General features: G+C 42.4%; 1 protein-coding gene and 1 long non-coding RNA gene across 5 annotated transcripts in view; one reads left to right on the forward strand and one right to left on the reverse strand.

Moving 5' to 3' along the window:
* Positions 1-4,642, reverse strand: part of SNX14 (sorting nexin 14) — a 90,565-nt gene that overhangs the window by 84,311 nt on the left and 1,612 nt on the right. The gene's annotated exons all lie outside the window — the stretch shown is intronic.
* LOC109311834 lies at positions 1,162-4,117 on the forward strand. Its single transcript, XR_002101629.1, has 3 exons — positions 1,162-1,456; positions 1,767-3,415; positions 3,466-4,117. It is a non-coding gene; the product is annotated as an uncharacterized LOC109311834 (long non-coding RNA).

Below are 4,642 nucleotides of genomic sequence, written 5' to 3' on the forward strand. Positions count from 1 at the left end.
GTGAAAAGCAACCTGTTTAAATTCGCTGATGATACCAAAATTTGGGGTGAGGTGAGCACGCTAGTAGGGAGGGAAAGATTGCAGCAAGATCTGGATAGGTTACAGGAGTGGGCTAACATAAACAGGATGCGTTTCAATACTGACAAGTGCAGGGTGCTGCACTTACACAGTAGAAACCAGCAGCACACTTACAGAATGGGAAACTTCCTTCTTGAGAGCACGGAGGCAGAGGGGAATTTGGAGTCGTTACTGACTTCAGCTGAACTATCAATGCAAGGTCACAGTTGGCAGGGCTAACCCGGACCTTGTAGTACATCCACGGGTGCATCTGGGGTAGAGCCAGGGAGGTGATCCTCCCCCTCTATGCGATCCTGGTTGGGCCACAGCTGGAGTACCGCATCCAGTTCTGTGCGCCCGACTTCGGGAGGGATGTGGACAGCGTTGAAGGGGTCTGGAGGAGGGCCACCCGCATGATCTGGGGACAACAGGGCAGACTCTACAATGAAAGACTGCGGGACCTAAACCTGTTCAGGCTTCACAACAGAAGGCTGAGGGGGGACTGTCTATAAACTCACTGGGGGGGACCAGATGGGTTTGGGGGAGACACTGTTCCCCCTAGCACCCCCTGGCATAACAAGAAATAATGGCCACAAGTTGTTGGAGAGTAGGTTTAAATTAGACATCTGCAAGAACTACTTCACAGTTAGGGCGGCTAGGAGCTGGAACCAACTTCCAAGGGAAGTGGTGCTGGTTTCTATCCTGGGGGGTCTTTAAGAAGACGCTTGATGCCTACCTGGCTGAACTCATTTGAGTCCAGTTTTTCTCCCACCCAGGTTGGGGGGGGGGGGGGGGGGGTCGGACTTGAAGATCTACAAGGTCCCTTCCAATCCTACTTTATGATTCTATGAATAAAATGTTTAAGACAAGGTGTTCATATACTGCTACCCTTTACTCCCAAAAAATGTTTTTTAATAACTATGTAACAGGAAGATGTTTATGTAAGGCTATCTACAGTATCAGATCATTACACCAAGGACAAGCAGTACAGTACAACTCTCAAATGCAAAAGCAAGATGCGTTTCTGCCCCCAGGGGGCACTGCCATTTTCACAAGACAAGCAACAAGAATTCAGTGGCTTCTTTGCTTGTGGACTTTTTCTCTACTGTTGACTTTTGATCAACAAAAGAGGTTGGTGGATCTGCTCCTGTCCTCCTGACTAGGCCTCAAAGGACTGGGAGTGGACACTGGCAGCAGCATCCATTTGTTCCTGTAGAGATTAGAAACAAGAAGCTTACTGCCCTGCTTGCTCAAAAGCCTCAGGAGAGCAGACAGAGCAAGTCTAAAGCTTTCGGAGTTGGAAGAAACCTGCTTCCTCCCGGCCCTGTGACCTTGAGATCCACAGAAGTACAGAAGCAGCACAAAAGAGCTGAAAGAAAGTATACTTCTTTATTGAGAGGTAAGAGTTTAAATTTATATGAATTCAGTATATTAAATTATATTTAGGCTGCCTTAGTAATATTTTCATAACCTATACAATTCATAATTGAATTCCTACTAATCTGATGTTTTGTGACAAATCATTCAACCTTAGCAGTGAGGGGAAGCCTGCAGGGCAGGCAAATTGTTCACAGTTAACTCTGAGGACATCTTTCCTCCATCTGTTACTAAATTTGTACATGCTGTAGCTTAGTGTATGTATATACACACATACACACACACACACTCAAGCTAGCCACTAAATTACATTTTTGTTTTTTCTCCCTCAGCAAAATGGCGCGACCAACTTCTAGCATATGGAAGCATTTCTGCACTGCAAGTTATTCTGAGAAAAAAACGTGATTTGCAAATACTGTCAAATGAAATATGACTTTCCAAATGCTACTAGGATGACCAACATATCCTTATATGTAAAAAGTGTCCTGCAGACATTAAAAAAACCCTGCATGAGTGTATGTAAGGAGAAGGTAGATCATGATGGAAATGCAAGCAGCTCTTTCCAACTTTCTCGATCCAGAAGTCCTCCTGCTGCTGCTTCTTCTGTTACATCAGCAACACAAAGGGTTGCTCAATCACCATCCTCAGGTAACCAAATATTGCAACCAACTGTACACAGAAGACTCTCAATAGCTTCATTTGTAGACAAGATGACACCTGAAGATCAGGAAAACACTGACCAAGCTCTTGCAAGAGCAACATATTCTTCTGGGACACCACTGTCAATAACTGAAAATGCATACTGGCAGGAAGCTTTTAAACTACTAAGACCACCATACTGTTTGCCCAGCAGACATTCTTTGAGCAAGTATCTTTTAAAAAAACTGTCAGAATATGGAAGTATAATGCAATTTGCAAGGGGAAAAAAAAAAAAAAACAGAAAAAAAAAAAAAATCAACAAAGCACTGCGTCTTGCAGTACTTACAGATGGATAGACAAATGTGCAGGAAGAAGGAATCATAAACTTTGTGATAACGATACCTCAACCAGTTTTTACAGTAGCATTGAAACAAGAGAGAACAGGCATACTGCAGAGTATAACAGTAGTAAAATATGCGAAGTCCTACAAAAGATTGGGAGTGGTAAAGTATTTGCTTTGCTGACTGAAAAGGCAAGCAATATGAAAGCAGCATGGGAGATCTTAATGGATAAATATTCACATACTACTACAATGGGACATGCATCCCATGGGCTAATCTTGCTTCTTAATAACATCATAAAGTTGGACACTGCAAAAGATCTATAGAAAAGCAAAAGAAATTATGAAACATGTAAAAGCTACTCATATTGTAGCTGCAGTCTTTAAGAAGCAGGGAAAAAGAATGCAAAGAATAAAACTGTGACATTCAAACTCTGCAGTAAAACTAGATGGGGTGGAGTGATGAGCTCATTTGAAAGTTTACTAAAAAAGAAAGCAGCTCTTCAAGAAACAGTAATGATGGAGGATCTTAAAGTACCCAGAAGTGGAAGGAACATTGTACTTGATGAGGGTGTCTTTTGGGTTCAGCTGCAGAACTCCTTGTAGATTGTAAAGCCAATTTCTTCAGTAATCACTGTACCTGAATTAGACAGTGAATTTCTGTCAGACATTCCTTACAAATGGCCCAGATTAAAAAAAATTAAAATAAAATAAAATCAACTGTTTTTGAGAATCTAAGTGTATCTTCACTTACAAGTACAGAAGAAAGAAAAATGAAAGACTTTAGTAACAGACAGGAAGAATTCTGTTGCCAATCAATTCATGCTGCTGCAAGTCGCTCAGATCCAAGATTCAAAGGCAGAAATGTTAGCGATGATAGCACTGCTACTGCATTTGACTGGATTACAAAATAAGCAACACACTTAGGACTTCATGCTGGAAGGTACTTTCAAATGTTACAGAATATAGAACATCTTCAGGTATCTGCAGCATGGTGACAAGGTCTTTGCATGGCACAGCCTCTGACTCCTCTTGCTTCTTGCCTGTTTCAGATTCCTCCATCTTCTGCAGCATGTGAAAAAAACTGGTCTATGTTTGGAAATACTCGCACCAAATCAAGAAATAAATTAACCTTTTGAAAGAGTAGAGAAGCTTGTCTCAATTCGAGCAAGCCTTCAATTTTCAGTTCATGAAGATGATAAAAATGAAGGATCAGAAGAATCAGAAACTGCTGATAGTGATAGCTCAGAAAATGAGACCAATTAGACAAAGTTTCATAACAAAGTTTGTATTCAATGACTTGGGGTTCCCCCCCCAGCGCTTTTTCTAAAAATGAATGCTTTCTGTATATGCTTGACACTGTGGAGGAGACTAAGTCCAGATTACATAACAACTTTCTTTGTTTTACTATAATGTTGATGGCTGCTTCTTTTTTCAACTTTAATTTTTGCCTACTCATAAACTGGCAAAAACTAAGAGATGCTAGGTTGCTTAGAGTTCAGCAATCTGTAGCTCCATTTGGAACAAAAATGAAAAACATTTTAGAGTAAACTCAAATAGTAGATTTGTAATTAATATCTGAATAAACTATACTTTTAAATTTAGTAAGTATACTAAACAATTTTATGAGCAAATTAAGTTATACATAATATATTTGATTTTCTTAAAGTAGTAAAGTGAATTCAGATATGTAAAGGGTGCTAATAAAATAAGTATCGCATAAAGATTTAAATTTTTCTCAAAATTTCAGTTTTTTCCCCGTGGCTTCAAAATTCCTGGAAATTTTACATCTCTATGCTGTCCTGCCACTCGCCCAGCCAGGGCAGGATTGAGCCACTGTGCTACCTCCAGACAAGCAGCACACAGCAGCAGGAGCTGCCCCAGCCTCTCAGATGAACATCAGCTTCATCCCGCCCTGGCCCTCCTTCGGGGGAGCAGTGGCAGGGCAAGGCCCTTAGAGTAGCAATTGGGGGGGAGGAGGGGTGCCCCTGGATTGGGCACACGTCATGCTGTGCCGCTGCTCACCCAGCCGGGGGCACAGGACGAGGCCACTGTTCATTCAGGAGGCATGGGGAGATCAGGGCAGCTCCCGCTGCTGTGTGCCACTTGTCTAGAGGCAGGACAGAGGCTCCACCCTGCACCAGCTGGGTGAGCAGCAGGAGGGTATAGCCCCTGCTCCCAGCACCTTCCACCACCTACCCAGAGTGCAGCCCAGAGCAGCTCTGGCCC

This window comes from Crocodylus porosus, unplaced genomic scaffold (assembly GCF_001723895.1).
Source record: "Crocodylus porosus isolate Cpor-Errol unplaced genomic scaffold, CroPor_comp1, whole genome shotgun sequence".
NCBI classification, from domain to species: Eukaryota; Metazoa; Chordata; order Crocodylia; family Crocodylidae; genus Crocodylus; species Crocodylus porosus.